Source organism: Culex quinquefasciatus, chromosome 2 (genome assembly GCF_015732765.1).
Source record: "Culex quinquefasciatus strain JHB chromosome 2, VPISU_Cqui_1.0_pri_paternal, whole genome shotgun sequence".
NCBI lineage: Eukaryota > Metazoa > Arthropoda > Insecta > Diptera > Culicidae > Culex > Culex quinquefasciatus.
Window position 1 is genome coordinate 163,470,770 of NC_051862.1, and position 21,717 is coordinate 163,492,486.

The 21,717-nt window shown below is 36.3% G+C and overlaps 1 protein-coding gene across 4 annotated transcripts in view; it reads right to left on the reverse strand.

The window, feature by feature from the left end:
- LOC6037080 (cGMP-dependent protein kinase, isozyme 2 forms cD4/T1/T3A/T3B) overlaps positions 1 to 1,781 on the reverse strand; it is a 289,426-nt gene extending 287,645 nt beyond the window's left edge. For 3 of the 4 annotated variants that reach the window (XM_038255435.1, XM_038255437.1, XM_038255434.1), the window contains exon 1: positions 1,610 to 1,770. The gene's annotated coding sequence lies outside the window, so the exon portion shown is untranslated. Of the gene's footprint in view, positions 1 to 1,609 lie in introns of all 4 variants that reach the window. The other variant, XM_038255436.1, reaches the window with a different exon arrangement.
- Between the last annotated feature and the right edge of the window lie 19,936 nt (positions 1,782 to 21,717).

Genomic DNA, 21,717 nt, shown 5'->3' on the forward strand with positions numbered 1-21,717 from the left:
GAGGGGGGAGAGAGGGGGGCGAAAACTTTGAATATTGTTTGCAACAGCTTTAGTAATTTCCAGAATGTATCTACGTACGAAGTAGGGGAAATATATCTTAATCACTCTAAGCCGTTCGACCAATTCTCATCACTTTTATTTTATACACTTATCATGCTCACTTTTATTTGAGATATTTATTGATTTAGAACAGTCAAAAACACTTAATGAAAGCTGGAATTCATTATCAAAATATAATAATAGAAATAGGCTGAAAAGGGGTTTCGGGTTAGTTTCCCTAAATCTGAATTTTCTTGATGAAATCTCGAAGACACCAAATCGATCAGAAAACTATTTTAATTTTAAAAAAACCGACCGTTTTATTTAAGAAAAATAATAATCGAAAACGTGTTCTTATGCAAACTTTGCTGAACACTTTTAAAAAAATCGATTGAATTAATTATAAAATAATAAATAATAAAATGTGCTCATCAAAAATCTTGGTGCAAAACCCGTTGGTTGATATGCACCGTTCAAGGGTTAAAACTTTTTTTTCGTAAAATGGCCGACACTGTAGCGGTACAGATTCAATAAGTCAAAGGTCTTTGGATTGAATCACGTTTATAAGTATTTTGTCGTTTTTTTTCAGCCAGTCAAACTGACATAATGTAGGAGCGTAACAAACTCATATCTCTTTTAAATTCCCTTAAGAGATTTAGGAGAAGTTCAGAAATTTTCACTTCATTGAAATTTAAAATATTGACCCTAAAAATGTTCATTCGGATTGATTCAGAACGGAAAGCAACCAATCAAAAACATTAAAGCACGTGTGTTTTCCTCTCCATTTTAGGAGCCCTGCTCGTGTCCACTTCAGTATGGAGATCCCCACACGTGCGTGCACTCTTCCCACGTGTGAGCGAAAGAGAGAGTATCAAACAAAAAACCCAGCTCAGCTAATTTATGCCAAGACGACTCCGCTACGAAAGCCAAAACTTTTGTTTTGATAGATTTTCAACACTCAGTGGAATTCTTTGCAAACACTTTTGCATAAACACTTTCCCATCACGACCCTTGTTTATCCAAACATGTGTTTCCTATTATTATTATTCACTGCGCCCGTTGTTGTTGTTTTTATCGTTGTTGTTGTTGTCATTATTGGCCCCCCCTTGGTATGCGTTAATCTGCGCGCCGCAAACGACTATCAAGCAACAACAAAAAGAAGACACACTCGCGGCCTGCTACGCGACGCGACGGCCATGTGGTGGTGAGTACGAATCTGCTTTCTGGAAGATGATGCTGCGATGTTTCTTCTGCACAGAAGCGTGACACACATTCGGGTCGTCGTCGTCTTCGTGATGAAATAATGTGCCGAAGGTTTCCGGAATTTCACTTTCGAATGCACACGACGCGACACGTTTCACGCGATCACACGAAGCGATGACAATTTTCCGCGCAAATGTGAGCGCTTTCCGCGTTTTTCCAGCCTATTTATCGACTTTTTTAAGGCCTGGCAGCACCGATGGGGCCCGAACGCAACACGAACCGTGCCGAAGTGGGGCGGAAAATGGGCGCACTAAAACATATGTTGTAGATAAAAACAAAAACTGAAAAAAACTATGCTCAAACTAACTCTAAAGTATTTGTGCAAAATGTCTCCTGCTGAGGTGCAGCTGCAAATCTCACACGAACTGCGGCTGGAAAGTGCGACCCTGCCGAAGAGGACGCGAAATCGCGAGAAACAGAGGAATAAAAGTCAGCTTAAAACTGCGACACGACGACCACTAACTAATCGCGCGGCACGGACGGCGGAAAAACACCACGCGCGCGGTGTTCGCGAGAGAAGTGTGATATGTTGCGGACGGAAGAGAGAGCGAGTTCTGATGGTACGCACACACACGTGTGGAAGCAAGTCGCGGAGCCGCGCTGTCCGATAGTGTGTTGCGATGCGCAGTTGAACAATATTGGTGTTGATTGAGCACAATACACGTTGGGAGAATTCCATGAAGGAAGTTGGGATGATCGAATTCTAATAATGATTTTAAACATTTAAATAAAATTATATAAGGCCCTCGACGAAAGGGGAAAGTGGTTAAGAGAAACAAATATAATATAATCAAGCATAACTTTTTTTTTTAACAAAACCTGTTTAAAAAAACATGGATCTTTCAAAAAAAATTAAAATATCAAAGAATTTCACTTGCAGTCTTCAGCAAAGTTTGTTGTAGATAATGATAAGAACATTGCAAAAATCGAAACGAAACGAAACTATTGGCACTACGGCCCTCGGGGCATGGCCTTCCTCTAACGTGGGATTTCTGCTCCAGCGCCTCTGACGAGACAGGAGAAACCGGGACCGACGTTTTACTTCACCATCTGATAGAAGCTCAGTGGATAAGGCGGGAATCGAACCCGCGTCTCATAGCATCATCGGGATCGGCAGCCGAAGCCGCTACCCCTGCGCCCCCCCGCAAAATTCGATATCATCTAAAAATACTAATTTTTAAAACAGAGCAGATTTGCATTTGCCTTTCAATTCGAATGCTCACTAAATCGAACGTATTGGAAGCGTCAAAATGAGTTGTCCAGGCTCGACTATCCTAAGCCTTGATTATCCGAAAGTTTTATAGGAACTTCGGATATTCAAAACTTCGAATTAATTATAACAAATAAAATTTTGGCGGAATTGTGTGCTTTATAAAATATATATCGGGATTTTTAAATCCAACCCAACATTCGATAATGTGCCATTTCAACAATTTATTCTTGATTGTAAAACTTTTGAATAATTTTTATTGAAAAGTGCTGACATTTTCACAAACTTTTAACTCAACAACATTAAAATTCGAACTAATAGTTTTCAAGTTTTCGCGATTAGAAAAATTTGGTTAATTAAATGACACTGAGAAAAACTCATTTAACGAAAAATTAAAACTTTATCTCAGCAACCAGTAGTACGATCAACATAGTCAAAAAAGAAAAATGGAAATTTTGGAGGTTGCTTTCACTTCGTGAAATATTTTTATCTTGCAAAATACTAAATAGTATCCCAAAAATATCAAATTAAAATGCTTATAAATAAAATAGTGAAATTGGTACACTTCGGTGTTGCAAATGAGTGGTAAAAAAACTATCATTTGATTATCTCTGCACCAAAAACATCAGAGAAAATAGCGACCGTCACTTAAGCTTCTGAGATCTCTACTTGTGTCTCGTGATGCGAGTTAAAACTGTAAAACTGAGCTTGGGAAATTGGGTTTGTGACGGCTTTTGTGGCTGAACGTTGTTACGATGGGATGATCGTGAAAGCGGGAATGAGAGAGAAAAAGAAAATGTCAAACACGAGCATGAGCATGAGCATGAGCATGGTTGACTGCCAATGAGCTGCTACTCCGTTATTGACAGATCAGCTGAAGTTAAACAATGAATCAAAAATGATCAGTGGGAGCCAACCATCCGTTCACTGTTTAACCTCTGAAGATCCCTACTTTATTAGTCAATACCGGCGCCCTCCCAAGAAGCCTGCAGTTCAACGAAAGGGAGGAATGTTAGTCCGATAGTTGAAGTTGCAGACTCATCAAGCACACAGTTTTTCGCTATATACTTGTTGATACCGCTTGAGACCGTTGAATCCACAGCATCTCCTTCAAGCATCACGTGATTATTATTTTTTGGGTTAGTAGGATAAGGTATTGGCTTTTCGATGCCTCCCGAGCTACGATGCTATGGGGAGGACTTTCATAACAGACCCGTCGGCGAGCCTTCCGAGCAACGATGCTATGGGAAGGTCTTTTCGGTTAACACACAAAGTCACTCACACACAATTATTTCACTCCACTATTAATTAATCCAAAATGTCAGTGCGTCTTTCGATCATTATATAGAAATGATTTTTTCACCATTAAAAATAAAAACTTATTCAAAACATTATACACAATTTACCCGACGCCGTGCCTTCCGATCAACGATGATATAGGAAGGGCTTTGAAAATCACAAAACAATTAATTAAGATCTCAAAAAAAAAAAATCACAAAAAAAATCACAAAAAAAAACACCAATTACTCAACGAAAATTACGCTCAAGACACAAATAATTCAGTAAGTCATGCTATTATTCGATCTCCACAATCACTTACTCCATACGAATAGCGACACAAAAGCACAAAAAAAATAACCTGCATAATCACGATTTCGCGTCCCCACTTCCAGCGCACCAATGATGCTATTATTCGATTAGCACAATCACTCACTCCATACGAATAGCGACACAAAAGCACACAAAAAAATTAACCTGCATAATCACGATTTCGCGTCCCCACTTCCAGCGCACCAATGATGCTATTATTCGATTAGCACAATCACTCACTCCATACGAATAGCGACACAAAAGCACACAAAAAAATTAACCTGCATAATCACGATTTCGCGTCCCCACTTCCAGCGCACCAATGATGCTATTAAAGAAAAAGAAAATGTCAAACACGAGTATGTAAACACAAAAAACGTGTTCGGTTATGATCGGCGCTGAGAGTATCAATACGGGGAGAAGAGCAGTTGTATTTGGGGCATGAATATTCTGGCGTGATAATTATAGTTGCTGAGAGCTGATAGTTTGATATTTTAACAACACTGGTACACTTTATCAAAAACAATGTCATTTTCAATTGCCATTTAAATTTTACATAAAAACGTGATTTTAAAATGAAGTACTGGGCGCCTGTAAAATGCATTTCAAAACACTTTTTTCATTCAAATGTTGAAACCTAGGCTTGAAATTTTCAATTTTTATTTTTTTTTTTATTATTTGACCCTTTGGTCAGAGCCGAGTGACATAAACTTCAAAAAATATTTGTAACGGCCTTACTCGTAATAATAACAAGCATAACCCTTATTTACATCGATTATTTTGTACATTATTGCGAAACGAAGTTGACTTTATAGCTGTCGGCCACCATTGCTAGTACCAACCACTAGTGTCTTCCTTTTATCTACAAGGACTTCGCCGCCCTGGGCTCCTAAGTGTATGAAAGTATGGCACGGAGCGACGGCGCCGAATACCCATATTTACACAAAGAATTTTAGAGCGCCCGCCGCGGATTGTACATTATTACACATCGAAAAATAATCCTTCAAAAAAAAGTACACAAAATACGGAATCTAAGAAGTTTTTTTTTCTAAATGAGAAAATAACTTACAAACTATATTGCATGACATTGACATTTTCCGGAATTTTGAGTGCGCCATTTAATCGCGTAAAAGTTCCTTTAACACCAAAGTTCCAAAATAATTCCAGACTGAAAATTATTTTAAAAAAACTAACTTAATCCACCTAAGTGATTGGTGCCTTCCTCACTTTTTACCAACATTTGGTGATATGATGGGTTTAAACACAAATTCCATCTATTTCTCAATAAAAAAAATACACAAATGTCACTTAAGCGGTCATACCTAGAGACTAAGCGTTGCCAGATCTTCAATGTTTTGGACTCATGGGAAAAACTCATTACCTAACTAACGATGGGTCGGATGATGGATTCGGACATAGTTTACATGCATTTAAGTGAGATCCGGCATCGATAAAGTTCATAAATATCACTTAAGTGGTCATAACTTGAGACAGGGTTGCCAGATCTTCAATGTTTTAGACTCATTGGAAAGGTCTTTTGATTATCTGACCAACGATGGGTCGGATGATGGATCTGGACATAGTTTACATACATTTAAGTGAGATCCGGCATCAAAAAAGTTCATAAATATCACTTAAGTGGTCATAACTTGAGACAGGGTTGCCAGATCTACAATGTTTTGGATTCATTGGAAAGGTCTTTCGATTACCTAACCAACAATGGGTCGGATGATGGATCCGGACATAGTTTACATGCATTTAAGTGAGATCCGGCATTAAAAAAGTTCATGAATATCACTTAAGTGGTCATAACTTGAGACAAGGTTGCCAGATCTTCAATGTTTTGGACTCATTAGAAAGGTCTTTTGATTACCTAACCAACGATGGGTCAGGTGATGGATCTGGACGTAGTTTTCATATAGATAAGTGACTTAAAGTGTCAACTCTGACTCCTTTTTTTACGTAACTTTTGAACTACTTATCGGATCTTCAAACAATTCAATAGTGCAGTATGGGGCACCACAACGAATCGAATGCAACTTGTTTGACTCAAATCGGATCAGCCTGTGCCGAGAAAACGTGGCAAGAATTTTGAGCACCAAGGGGAATACGCACACACATACACACACACACAGACATTTGTTCAGTTTTCGATTCTGAGTCGATAGGTATACATGAATAGAGGTCTACGAGCTGTTTTTCTAAAGTTAATTTTTCGAGCAGGATTATAGCCTTACCTCAGTGAGGAAGGCAAAACATTTCTTTTTTTGAATGCTCAAAAATAAAATGAGATATTCCGTGATGAGACATCGAAAAATGGACTTCTTAAGTTCTAAAAAAAACAATTTTAGTAAGTTTTACCTTATTTTTCTTAATCTTGATTATGCCGGAGTTTACAGCAATAATTGCTCCAAATTGGATCATAATTTAGCACAAAGCTGAATATAACTCCAAAACTTGCTATATAATTCAAATGAATTAATTGTTACTTAAATGTTTGTATATCCTAAAGCTTTTGATAATTTGTCATCACATACACTGAATTAAAAAAATAGTACCAAATTCCTTTAATCTAGGGGACCATCCATAAACCACATGGACACTTTTTTGGGAATCTGTTACCCCCGGTCTTGGACAAGGAGCCAAAATTCTTAGAATTTAAAAATTTTGTACTTTTTTTTCAGTGTACAAACCTAAAAAACTTAAACTTTGAAAACTGTTTTATTACTTGTTTTAAAAAACAGTTTGCAATTTTAGAAATCATCCCTACTGCCAGAAGCAAATCTGCCATCTAACCCAAACGTTTGTGGTCGTGTGCTCTGGTCTATACTCAATTTCCATTCACAATTTCATCACGGCTACACAACACATCGACACGTGGATCCGCGAGAATCTATTCTGCGCGCTCACCTCGCCGCGATTAAACTCACACAACTTTGCGGCAAATCTGTTCTCTCTTCATACAGCCCGATACTTTGTGTGTTCAACGAAGAACTGAGAATGGATATGAATTCTTAAGAAGCAACTTTGGTAACAGAAGTAACACAAAAAAACCTTCTGCGATCAGCGAATCTATTTTTAGACTTATTCGCCGAAGTGGCGGCATGGTAACGGGTTCCATCAATTATTTGGAGCCGTTTTTGGACACAGAACAAAAAACTTCAGATGTTTACATCAAAATTTAAAAATAAAATTAAATTTATTTCGTTTTAAAATTTGTAAGTAAAACACATTTTCAGCATTTTTTTACTGTGTATCAATATCTCTGGACGGTGTGCGGAGCAGGAAGCCTTCCCGGCGCGGGGCCGGTGTAACCTTGAAAGTGGACGCTAGAACGAACACGAAGGCTGTTGATCGCGATCGACACTTTTGTGGGTGTGTAATTCCACGCTTCCTCGGCTATTAATAGATCACAGTAAATGAACGGTCAGCAGTGGCGAGAGAGAGAGAGTGTGTGTGTGACGGTTGGATAGAGCTCTGACTCAGAGAATTCTTCTGTTAGGAGGTTTTGTTGCTGTTGTTTCAGAGTGTGCGATTCGCTTTCGCTTATCGAACGGTTTGTTTGGAAACAAATCCATAATTTATGGACGCAATTATGCGCGAGGTTGGAATACATTAAAAAAGGTGACGGCGAGGTTCGACTTAATTGATGGGGATGGGCGCTGTTTTGTTAGAGCTCTGGAGAATATTGATGTCATAGGTCTTGCGATTATGTTTGTTTATTTCTTCTCCGTACGTTTTCTCGCTCTTGATTTTTATACACATTATTGCTATGTATGTATTTTTAATGACTACGAAACATATTAAGAAAGTTAAATTATCAGAGGAAAATAAAACATAAAAATTGCATCGAAAAATCTTCATTTTTTAAATGTTGCCCAAAAAAAGAACAAGCGAATCATGCAAAATAAAATCATTCCAAACTTTTCGAAAAGAAAATCAATCAGTCCAGATTGCAAAATAAAGTGGAAAATGAACTTTCCGAAAAATGGTGAAGTTTTGGAGTTTTGGTGTCTTTTGCTTGAATGCAAATGAGAAGGGGCAACTTTTGGTTTGGTCAAAAATTAGGGTGGTTCATGATCAGGGTGATTTTGAAAATCTGACTTTTAAAGAATATTTTTGGAATTTTTTTGTCTTCTAGAAAGTTGTTGGGTTTGCCAATCCAAAGGCGCAGGCCAAATTTTAAGCGCCAGGTTGCATTCAAAAGGGAAGACTACTAAAAAAATCTCAGGGGTGTTGTTCTTTAAACTCGAGATTTCTTCATTTGAAAATTTATAATTTTCAAGGGAAAAGTTTATGGGACCACCCTAACGAAAGTCGAAAATTGTCTAACTTTATGCTTATTCATGTAATTTTGCAATTATTACATCCGGGAAAGGGTACATCTTTTATGTCACAAAAAAAGTGTAATTTTACTGCTAAAATGTTTAAATTTACCACTATTTCGTTGTAATGCCACTTTTCAAGTCTGAATCGAGGTATTTATGCATCACAAACTGGTGATATAACTTTTTGTCACTAAACTGATTTGCAAAATTTTTTTCATTTTTTGATATGTATTAGAGGACATAAAATGCCATGCAAATGTTTAAAAACAGGAAAATTGATGTTTTTTAAGTCTCACCCAAACAACCCACAATTTTCTAATGTTGATATCTCAGTAACTAATGGTCCCATTTACAATGTTAAAATAGGAAACATTCGTAAAATGTTGCGATCTTTTCAAAAAAAATATTTTTAAAATTTTTTAATCAAGACTAACATTCAAAAGGGCGTAATATTGAATATTTTGCCCTTTTGAATTGTCAGTCTTGATTTCGAAAAGATTGGAAAATTTCACGAATGTTTCATATTTTATCATTGTAAATCGGACCATTAGTTGCTGAGATATCTGAATTAGAAAATTGTGGGTTGTTTGGGTGAGACTTAAAAAATATCAATTTTCCTGTTTTTAAACATAGGCAGTATTTGTAAATATCAGGGCTGTGGAGTCGGAGTCGGAGTCGGAGCCGGAGTCGGTGGAGTCGGGTCTTTTTGGGGACCTGGAGTCGGAGTCGTCAAAACTCGAACAGCTGGAGTCGGAGTCGGAGCCGGAGTCGGCTAAATTTTAAAAGCTGGAGTCGGAGTCGGAGTCGGAGCCGAAGATTTCTGATAACCCGGAGTCGGAGTCGGAGTCATCTTAAATTTAACAAAAAATATGTTTTTTTTAATGTTCAGTATTTCCTATAGAACAGCTTAATTTACAAAACATCTTATATTTTTAATTGATTTATCAGATCAGTTTTTGAAACTTTTTATTGTGATTGAAAAGCTCTTATTGTGTTATTACTTTAGAATCACTACATTATAACCTCTTACCCAAGTATGTAGTATCATAATTTAAAAAATAATAAAAAAATATTGGTTATGTAGTCAGACATATCTAATTGATTCTTGAATGCTTCCTTTTTATATGTGCCTTTTCAATTCAAATTTGACTAAATTTCATCCAGTTATTTCTGAAAAAAGTACACACACAGTCATCTTTTACTCCAATAGTCTTGGAAGTTTTAAGTTAAATCATTTTTTAGGAAAAAATTACGAGGTACATAAAAAGATTAAAAAAAGTAATCACTGTTTATGCAAATCGAAAAAGTCACTGACAGTTTAACTTTTGTAACAAATAATCAACGAATAATAACAATCTCTTACTTGGAACTCAACATGCGCATTTTGTTAATAACTGAGTACAAGAAAATCAAAGTGTTACATTTAAAATAATTGAAAAAATAATCATTGATTGTTGATGTTGATTTTAGGTAAACTTTTTTGATATCGTTGCAAATTACCGTTGAACAAATCTCAAGAATTCAGTAGAAAAATGAACTAATAAAAAAATGGGTAGAACAAATATTGTATTTTTTTAAAATATTATAAAAAAAAAACAAAATCAAAATATTATCAACTGGTACGAATTTTCTCATACTGTTTGTCCCACGCCAATATGACGGAAGGTGATAATCATTGCATATCAATGTACCTTACAAAAATGATATATTCGTGACCTGGAAAATATTTTACTTGTGGATATTTGTTTTTTATTATATTTTAAGTTTGTTCATATATTTTGATGGAGGCGCAAGATCATTCATAAAGCTTCGTTTTAGGTGAAGATTTACGAAGTATTGTGCGCCTCCTTTTTAAGTATATAAAATTTTAAAATTAAAATAAATTAAAAATTTCCAGGGTAAAATATTTTCCATGTCACAGATATTTGAAAAGGACATCTTAAGCGTCCTTTCCACGAAGAAATTGTTTAGATACATTGATACATTGCAATAATAATCTCCTTCAGCCATGGCGTGATGTCCATGTACGTCTTAAAAAAAAAACAAAAAAAAATGTTTCGTTTAAAATTGTCATTAAAAAACAAGGTGCCTGTCACTGTACTTCTTACAAATGTCAGCCTGAATGTGAGCAAATTGAATTTTAATGTTCAAAAGATCATTAAGGCCAGGTTTCTTTTAGTTATTCATTCAAAAATAACAATGGGTAATTCTCTACCAACTCACACGAAATCGGGAAAAGTTGCCCCGACCCCTCTTCGATTTGCGTGAAACTTTGTCCTAAGGGGTCACTTTTGTCCCTGATCACGAATCCGAGGTCCGTTTTTTGATATCTCGTGACGGAGGGGCGGTACGACCCCTTCCATTTTTGAACATGCGAAAAAAGAGGTGTTTTTCAATAATTTGCAGCCTGAAACGGTGATGAGATAGAAATTTGGTGTCAAAGGGACTTTTATGTAAAATTAGACGCTCGATTTGATGGCGTACTCAGAATTCCGAAAAACGTATTTTTCATCGAAAAAACACTAAAAAGTTTTAAAATTCTCCCATTTTCCGTTACTCGACTGTAAAAATTTTGGAACATGTCATTTTATGGGAAATTTAATGTACTTTTCGAATCTACATTGTCCCAGAAGGGTCATTTTTCATTTAGAACAAAATTTTTCATTTTAAAATTTCGTGTTTTTTCTAACTTTGCAGGGTTATTTTTTAGAGTGTAACAATGTTCTACAAAGTTGTAGAGCAGACAATTCCAAAAATTTTGATATATAGACATAAGGGGTTTGCTTATAAACATCACAAGTTATCGCGATTTTACGAAAAAAAGTTTTGAAAAAGTTACTTTTTGCGTTTCTCTTTGTTTCGTCGTCCGTGTCTGTCGCGGGTGACCATGAACGGCCATGATCGATGACGACCAACTTTTTTAAAACTTTTTTTCGTAAAATCGTGATAATTTGTGATGTTTATAAGCAAACCCCTTATGTATGTATATCAAAATTTTTGTAATTGTCTGCTCTACAACTTTGTAGAACATTGTTACACTCTAAAAAATAACCCTGCAAAGTTAGAAAAAACACGAAATTTTAAAATGAAAAATTTTGTTCTAAATGAAAAAATGACCCTTCTGGGACAATGTAAATTCGAAAAGTGCATTAAATTTCCCATAAAATGACATGTTCCAAAATTTTTTACAGTCGAGTAACGGAAAATGGGAGAATTTTAAAACGTTTTAGTGTTTTTTCGATGAAAATACGTTTTTCGGAATTCTGAGTACGCCATCAAAACGGGCGTCTAATTTTACATAAAAGTCCTTTGACACCAAATTTCTATCTCATCACCGTTTCAGGCTGCAAATTATTGAAAAACACCTCTTTTTCGCATGTGCAAAAATGGAAGGGGTCGTACCGCCCCTCCGTCACGAGATATCAAAAAACGGACCTCGGATTCGTGATCAGGGACAAAAGTTACCCCTTAGGACAAAGTTTCACGCAAATCGAAGAGGGGTCGGGGCAACTGCTGTGTGAGTTGGCAGAGAATTACCCCAATTTAATATTTAAATTTATTAGCTTTGAAGAAAATATTTTCAAATTTGATAAATCCAAACTTACTTACAAAACTGTTCTTCTCAAAATGCCTCTAAAACTGAAGATTTTTTTTTATTTCTGTTTCCATAACGTATAAAACTTGTATTCTAGAAACTTTTTTCCGTTTATTTTCTTTACTTTACTTTTATTTAACTTATTTTTCTTGAGAAAAACATTACGCTTAGAGAGTATTTGAATAATCCTTTGATCAATGTTTTAAAAATAATTAACTAATAATAGTTAACTAACTTTTGAAACTTTTAAAAATATGTGGAGTCGGAGCCAACCATTTGTTGAAAGCTGGAGTCGGAGTCGGAGTCGGAGTCGGCTAGAGTTGGTAGGCCGGAGTTGGAGTCGGAGTCGGAGCCAACCATTTTTTGAAAGCCGGAGCCGGAGTCGGAGTCGGGGTCAGCTAATCTGAGAAAGCCGGAGTCGGAGTCGGAGTCGGAGTCGTTTGAAATATGACCCGACTCCGCAGCCCTGGTAAATATTGCTCGGTTTGTTCTAGAGGTCGTATCGAGGTACTCCGATTTGGATGAAACTTTCAGCGTTTGTTTGTCTATACATGAGATGAACTCATGCCAAATATGAGCCCTCTACGACAAAGGGAAGTGGGGTAAAACGGTCATTGAAGCTTGAGGTGCAAAAAACATAAAAAATCTTAAAATTGCTCGCATTTCAGTTAAACTTCACCATTTCCAACTCTCTTAGATACATTCGACAGGTCTTTTGAAACACTTCAAAATGAGCCATAGAAATTTAGGATTCGTTTAACTTTTTCTCATAGCTTTGGCAAATTACTGTTAAAAATGGATTTTTTTAAAACCTTAATATCTTTTTGCAACAGCTTCCAACACCCATACTCCTATAGATCAATGGCCAATCGCAGTTTTTCTCAAAGTTTTTTGATTTTCTATAACAAACTTTTTACAACGTTAGTTTTTGCCCTGTAGGCTCCCAAAGCGGCACTTTTTGGTCAATTTTGTCATATTCGAAATCCTCGGAAAATTTTACGTTAGTTAGAAGTATTGGAGTTGAATTTTTTTTTGCGCAACCTGGAATTTTTTGAAAAGTTGGCATTTGATGTCCTCTAAAACATCAAAAATCAAACCATTCACATTAACGACCCCCGGTTCTTTTGTGGTCTCTATTGCAAGTTTCTGCTCGAACCTAGGAGTCCGAAGGCTTGAATTGGGAGATCACCCAAACCTCTTTCTACTCCAAGGAACCTTCCACCCCAGTGTTTGAACTGACGACCTTTGGATTGCGAGTCCAATCGCCGCCAGCGATTCCACCGGAGTAGGCTTGGTTTGGTGTGTTGTTTGTACTTATGGCATGGAGACGACTTCTACACCTGGAATGACTTAACGGCCTAACAACCAAGGCCGGGACCGACATTTAGCTTCCTCATCCGATGGAAGGTTGCAGCAGATGGGAATCGAACCCAGAATCATCCGCTTACAAAGCGGACAGCGTAACCATTCGGCCACGCACTGCTGTCCTCTAAAACATATCAAAACATGAAAAAATACCTAGTTTTTTTTTGCAATTCAAGTTTTAGTGAAAAAAAGTTAAATAATAAATCATCATATTTTTTTACCGTGTAACATTTTTTTTTTCAGAGTAGTCTGTATCCAGAACTACAATTTTGCCCGAGTTACCAAATCGATCAAATAATTCCTTCAAAAGATACAGATTTTTTAATATTCATACATCATTTTTGTATGGACAGAGCTCTGCCAAATTTGTATCGAAAATTATATGGACAAACTAATGATGCAAAACGGCTTCTTTGGGCATACCGAAGGCACCAAAAAAGTTTCAGTTGGATTAAAAAATACAAAAACAAAATCGAATGACCGAAATCTGAGAGAACTGCTCATATGGCAAAGATTCTGGCGGCCCAATTCCGAAGTCATTGGGCATTATCTGGCTCCGCCTAAACATAGAGCATCAAGAACCTTTCAGGTAAGGATGTCTAGATGATTCTAGAATTTTGCTGAAGTCAATTTGACTTCAACTTTTTTAAAGCGATTGTCTTCGTGGAAATTTAAGTGATTTTTTACTACAGGCAAAACAAAATTGGAACGATGTTTTCAGTCGCAGAAATTAAAGATTTGATTGAATCGAGTTCTGCACAGTTCTTAAATCTTCCTGATATCCTTACAAGTTTCTGAAAAAAAAGAATCGTCTTGATTGGTTAAGATTAGCCGAGGTCCAACGGAATAAGTGACCGTTTCGACTTTTTGGGGACTTGGGTGTTGGAATGTTAATCAATTGTTAACGGATAATAAAAGTTAAAAAATATATATTATTGAAAGTTATATTATTTTTTAACACGCAGTCAAGCCATTGATTGTGAACACTCACCTGATTCGATCATTAAATTTGCTATCCTATAGATTTTTTGAAAATTATTATCAGAACCATAATAAATATAATAATAATAATAAATTTCAATTTTTTTCCTGGAAATTAAATTAAAAAGTACCACTTCCCGGAATAGTTAATAGTGGAACTAAAAGAAACAATTCGTCTCTATTGTGTTTTCAGTATTTTTTTGCTGATACGTCTAACAAAATAATTTCTTTTTGAATTAGCTCAATCAGCAAATATGAAATTTAAAACCGTTCATTCACCCTTCATTCACTGTTTTTCATTCTTAAACTTTCGAACATCGAAAGCTTAATTTAAAACTTTTGTTTCGAAAAAGCTCCCATAACCCTGAATGTATACCTCAATGTACACAAACAAACACTACCAAACCCAACCTCCCCTCCAAAACAAAAGCTTTTTCTCTGCACCAACACAAGCATCATCCAACGCAATTATGTTTAAACCACGCCCCTCTCACCAACACCAACTTGCGACAGCTTGCCTTGTTTCCTCCACTCACAGGCAACGTCGACCATTGCTGATTTCCGTCACGGACTTCATTCCACTGCTGGCCATCGATGACGGTGGATGTTGCGCCAAGAGGCGGCCATTCTGCGAACTTGTCGACCGACTGTTGTTGGAGCTTTTCGTCCTTGGGTGGGGGGTTTAGAGGGAAGTGTGGGGGTTGGTTCTGAATTTCCCCCCATTCTCAACACTAATGGAATAAATGGAAGGCACATTAGGAGAGAAAAAATGCGAAAAGTGATTGTTTGACTGTGGCTTTTCCTTTTTTGGTTCTTCGAGCTCTGTGGGGTTGGGTGGGAGAGGGGTGCTTAGGGCATGATTTTCTTTCTGAATGTGGGGTGGGGGTAGTTTGTGGGGATTGGTGGAAGAGCTTTCCTACGAGTTTTGTTTCTTTTTTTTCAGACACAGGATGGATTGTTACAAATGAGATTGGACTGTGTAGGGGCATTGGGAGTTTCTTGATACTGTTTTTACCTTAAGGTATACAGAATTGGATACAAAACGTTCACAAAAACTTTAAATGATAAAAACAATGTTTTTGTAGCGATACTGTGCAGGATACTGAGCGTTGGTGAAACCTTACTACTTTAAATAAAACCAGAGAGCCACCAAATTGCAAAACTGAAAAATTGGGGAAAATGGATCAAATTATTAACATTTGATATCTGTTACAACGCGCAAGTTGAAGGGAGTTCAAAGCATTTTTTATCGAAGATTATCAGGTTAATCGCTGTTTCTAATGTTTAACTGATTTAGCTTTCACAATAGCCAACAAAAACCGCTGTGAAGATTAAAAAATCAAGCTTTTCCATTTAAAGGTTCCAGTTATGAAATTTGCGAATAATGGAAAGAAAAGTTTTGATCAAAAATTTGGACAAGATTTTAAATTATCAGAAAATTTCTCGAAGGGGGGTCGGGAGAATCGTTCCCTCAAAATTTATTGAGGGCTCAGCGCCAAAATCGAGAGAATAGTTCTACCAACTCACACCACCATGAAAATGAGTTCATTCGTGTATTGATACAATAAATCTTCTATAAGTGTCATACATCGACATCTGTACACTACTTAGACACTAAGCTGGGGTGGCTGAGGCAGTTAAGTCATTGGGTTAGTATGTCAAAGGTCAATGGTTCGATTCCCGTAGTTGTCACTTTTGGTTATTTTGGTTTGACGGATAAACTTTTTTGCAAATGAACCTCGAGAGAATAATTCTTTCGCCCATCTCGAGCTGTGTTCTCTGTGTCCGTAAATGGTACCACTATTGTCTCGTCTCGAGGCCATTATTCTCTCGGACTAGCACTGCCCAGTTTTGGGTGTAAGGCGATGAGGAGCAACATGTTTTTGTTTTAAAATTACAATTGAATTGAAAACAATTTCACATATATAAAAGCTCTAATTTGTTGGAGACTTATATGGACGAATAAATGATTGAATATGATGGCTTACTCAAAACTCAGAAAAATATTTTTATGGAAAAAAACTTTTAAAAAGATATTAAAAATCTGCCATTTTCCGTTACTCAACTGTAAAAGTTTTCGGAACATTTTAAGGGAAATTTAATGTACTCCCGAATTTAAATTAACCCAGAAGGCTCATTTTTTAGAGTGTAACAATGTTGTATTGCGCGTATTCCCGAAAAAAACACGCGGCATGCCAGCCTCGAAACGACGCGCCGCACTTTCGGCAAATGCGCGCTGTCAAATCCCATACTGAGCGTTTTGTTTTGTTGGTGTTCTTCTTCGAATTGCATGGCATTGTTGCCGGGTATGTTTTTTATTGCACCAAAAGTGCAGAAAATCGCTGGCAACAGTGTCTGCGGCTCATTCTGAAATGCCGCGCGGCGTGTACCTTTGAGAGAAACGGACAATACAAAGTTGTAGTGCAGACAATTACAAAAATGTTGATACCGTAAAACGGGGTGACTTTGATAGGTTCGCGATTTTTCCGCAAAATGAACAGTACAATAAAAATACTTACGGATTGGTTTAGAATCATACTGACTGTGGTAGAGAAGTGTTCAAAGTACCTCAAGAAGAACTTTTCATAAAATTTTGAAAAGTTCAAAAAGTTAGTTAACTATAGTTAAGAAAATGTTGATGAAAGTCATTATTTTAAACTTCTCAAAGTGTCATGATTTTCTCAATGAACATGATTTTGAATCGGAAATCGGAATGCATTTTCGGATTCCTTGGATAATTTTCCACTAGGAGAAAGTTAAATAAGTTTGTAAATACTATATAATATGTGTTTTTGAAACACAAGTTAAAACAATCTTCAAGTTTATAAGCAATTTCAGTTGAACAATTTTATGTAAAATGTAAAAATTTGTGATTCGTGCTTCAAATTCAATATAAAATGCAATATAAATCGATAATTTTATAAACAAAACTAGTTGTAACAAATTTCAGGCAAAACTCTGACTTTTTAACGATTTTACCTGAAATTTATGTGTATTTTGTTAAAAAGCTTATAAACTTAGTTAACTAAATATAAACATTGATTTTTTTCTTAAAAACTTTATCAGCTACTTAAGTGATGGTAAATTTAACGAACAATAAAGTTTGAACATCTTAAATATGATTTTAACAATAAAAACTATGACTATCAAAGTCTCCCGGAATATAAACTAAGATTATTGAACGTAATTATTTTTCAGAACACTATTGAAAAAACTTTTTTTTTTCCAAAATAGTGCATGGACTTTGTGTGGCCTACCCCAGTACATGTTTTAAAAATAATGATCTTGAGAAATAAAATTGAAATCCAATCAAAGTCACCCCGGTTTACGGTATATAAACATAAGGGTTTCTTGTAACCATCACAAGTTATCGCGATTTTACGAAAAAAAAGTTTTGAAAAAGTTACTTTTTGCGTTTCACTTTGTTTCGTTGTTCGTTTCTGTCGTGGGTGACCGTGAATGGCCATGATCAACGACGATCATGGACCTGCAAAGTTAGAAAAAAACAAGAATTTTTTTTTTCTCTACTTGTTTTTATTAGGTCCTTTTAGGTGCTGTGACCAGGTTGGGACCGAGGATCAGTAAAACAATATATAATAACAAAAAAAAACTCCTTAAATTCCATACTTGGAGATCATGTAACTGACGAGGGTTACTTGGTCCAAGCGGGTCTTGCAGGTCTTGAACCTGCCGATGTACTCGGAGAAAATCCCCAACAAGAAATTTTAAAATGAAAAAAATAAACATATGATAAAATGACCCTTCTGGGTTAATAACTATGGAAATAGTTCTGAATTCAAAATTCAAAGAAAAAAAAGTGATCTGTGATACCTTTTGGAATTGCTTTTAAAAGTAATTTTGTCAGAAAAGTTTGTTAGAAAAGGGTAACAATATTACAATCGATGAATAAAAAATACAATAAAATCACAATTCTTCACTAAAAATCTCCCAAGAAACCCCTCAATCATTCCCCCGAGTCCTGGACCTCCTCCAATCCAGGAAATTTCCCTCCGACTCCCCATTCGCAAGATTTTCCTAGCGAAAATCCCTGAAAGCCAGCAAAGAAATAAAATAAACCCAATTCAGCGTTATAAATGATTGTAATTTATCTGAGTGGAAATGGTCGGTTGGTTGGCTCGTCCACATCTTCATCCTCAGTGGAGTGGCATGGCGCATGCCTTTCAGGACCTCTTTTTTTTTCCTCCTCAAGGGCTGGTAGTCCAGGGAGGGGGGCGGCTAATAAATTTTCGGTGGTATTTTTTGCCGTTTTGTTATTGAATTTTGTAATGGATGCCCCCAGCAGCTCGAGTCGAGGTATATTTGCAGATGGATTGGGCTGCTCCGATATTTACGGGGTTGAGTTGTTTTGCCTTCCCCGAACCACTCGAGGAAGAGAGGAAGAAAAAAAGGGGGTGGAAATGTCCGGAATGGATCCGGTTAAATGGAAATGCTTAATCAGAAGTGGGTTTTGCGGAAAAAGGGAGAAAAAAAGCAAAATAGCTACAGATAGATATTCATTCAGCCTAGATGCGATATGTGCGTCGATTGTGGATATTGTGGGTGGGCTCCCGGGGTTTTATTAGGAGGCGTTTTATGAGTGGGAATGTTATTACGGCAATTTGGAGGGATAAATGAGGGCAATTTGCCCCGAATTCAAAACAGGTTTTATGGACGGATTCGATGCGGGAAGGCACACTGCGGTAATGCCGTTTGTAATCAAGAAATGTTTTGCTCTTCGTGGAAAAATATGAAATAGAGTGCTATTTCAGATCAATTTCAGGGAAATGCTTGACCTATGATTTAAGTTCATTTAAGAATGGCATTCTCTTTTGTTCCGGTTCCGATTCACTAGAACAAGTTAATAATGACCATCTGAAAACATTTGATTATCTAAAAAGTAATAGACTCTCTCAATCAATATTGAAAAATCTGATTAAGTTGTAAAAAGCGCACGAATAAAAAATAAAAAAAGAGGCCAATTTCCTCCAAATCACACAGTCGTTGCCCAGACCCCTCTTCAATTTCCGTGAAACGTTGCTCTAAGAGGTAATTTTGGTCTCATGACACATGAAATTCTACATTCTATTTTAATGAACTTTTTGAATCTGCAATAACACAGAGAGTTATTTTTTTTCATTTAGAACACATTCTTTGATTTTATAACAAATTTGGAAACTATTCAGAATTATTATTTAAAGTGTAACCGTATTCTGAAATGTTGTAAAATACACAAAAGCAAAAAACTGGATGTATAAACATAGAAACTAACATTAATTCTTCAAGAGCTTTCAAAAATTTTCGAAAAAAGATAAGTTTGACTATTTTTGTCTAGCTTCCTGAAGTTTTTTTCCCCTATAACTCAATCGTGTGCTTTTGAAAGTATTTTTTTTTTTGAAACTCAACAAAAAAAGGATGTCATTTTAGACGTTTGGATCTTGCACTGCTTGAATGTAGAGACTTATCCAAAATATAGAATTAAGCCGGATACTGCCGTTCACCCCAAAAATATTTCTTCAAGGATCAAATCCTTTCAATCTGGCAATGCACGAGCCACAAAACATTCAAAACTTGCAGAAGTTTAAGGAACTAAAAACTGGTAAAAAATGGTCAAATTCATCACTTTTTCAATAATATTTTTTGTAAAATTTTGATATCTCGTGAAGAATACTTGCAAACCCCTTTAGGATTATAAATCAAAATTTTTGTTTTTGTCAGCTCTTCAATTTTGTAAATCATTGCTATTCTCTAAAAAACAACTCTGCAATGTTACAAAAAACATGAAATTTTAAAATGCAAGATTTAGTTAAGATTGAAAAACACCTATTGCAGACATGGCAAAAAAAAATTAACTCTTTTTAATGTAAAATATTTTTTCAGAACTATGCCATCAAGTTGGGCGTCCATTTTTACACATAAAATTTTGATCACTTCACGGTTCCAAGTTACAAACCACTGAAAAACATGCCAAACGAGATATTGAAAAATGAACTATAAACACAATTTATGACAGGCTTATTATAAAACTTCAAAGCCAACATTATTTAAATTTATGTCTTTGCTCTGCCTTCTTTTTTTTTTGTCTTATTCCGACATTTTGTACCTCGTCTAGAGTTTGAGTTGAGTTAAGTAGTTTTTGCGATTGTATGAATATTATTTTTAAAATTTGGTTTGTTTAGTATAAGAAAAAATATCATATTCGAAAAACAAATACCAATGAGGTATCCCAAAATAGAACACTAAATTCCAATTTGATGTTCTTCTCCTTCAACTACGATTCTCATCGCCAATTGCTTGCCCAATTGCCTTCGCAAAAAAAAACATTCCATAAAAAGCAATCAACTTATCCAATATATTAAGGAACACGCACGCAATCATCTCACCCTCCGGTGGAACCCCCCGATGTTGGCATGATCTTGGGCAATTTCGGCTTCATCTTCCACTCAAAAAGTACCTAAACTCATTTGAATTCATGCCGATGGCATCTTTCTCCTCACCATTTCCGGCGATCCCATTTTTATGCTGCACATTCAACATTCGGCTTGTCCTCCCCAACACACACACACACACCGGAAACCCTTTTCCTCTCCATTACAAACATACCAAGAGCGAGAGAGGCCAAACTCATCAGACTTCCGGTCAGCACACTGAGGGAGGCGAGCACACCAATCTTGCTCATTTTGGTAAGAGCCCCGCAGCGCCAGGATCGTCATGTACACACATAAAGAATTCCTTGCTCCGCCGGAAAATCCAAGAGGAAAACTTTCGCCCAAGAGAAATGGCTATAATTTAGTGTGTTAAACAATTTTCCGAGTAACGGAAACCCAAACTAAGGAAAATTCACTTGATTTATTTTTATTATATTTTAACGTTGTAGATACGATTTCTTATCCGCCTTTCGAAGGAGTAAAGTGCCGAGACTGTGTGTTTGCAGCAAAAAAAAAAACGGGGAGGAGAATCGCTTTGGCCAAAACCTGGTCCTGGATAAATGGACCTGCACATGGCCATGCGAGGGGGGAGGACACGTACGGCACGAAGGTTCGTGAGGCCAGGAAGTCGTTGATGATGGTATCGTACTTCCTCTTTCGCCCCATGTCGAACCATGCATTGTGAATGGGACAGTGGCACGGAAAGAAAATTGTTATATAACTGTTTGACAGTGTAAATTTTTGTTTTTAAAATCCACCAGGTGTCATGCCCATTGGCCAAACAGCAATTATTGAAAAAATATATATTTAGTAAATCAAAAAAAAAACATCCACTTTAACGACCCACAGGTCTTATTTGCAAGTGCGAGAAGTATTAGGCAAGATTTTGGAAAATGCAGTGTATTGCTACTAAATAATCAA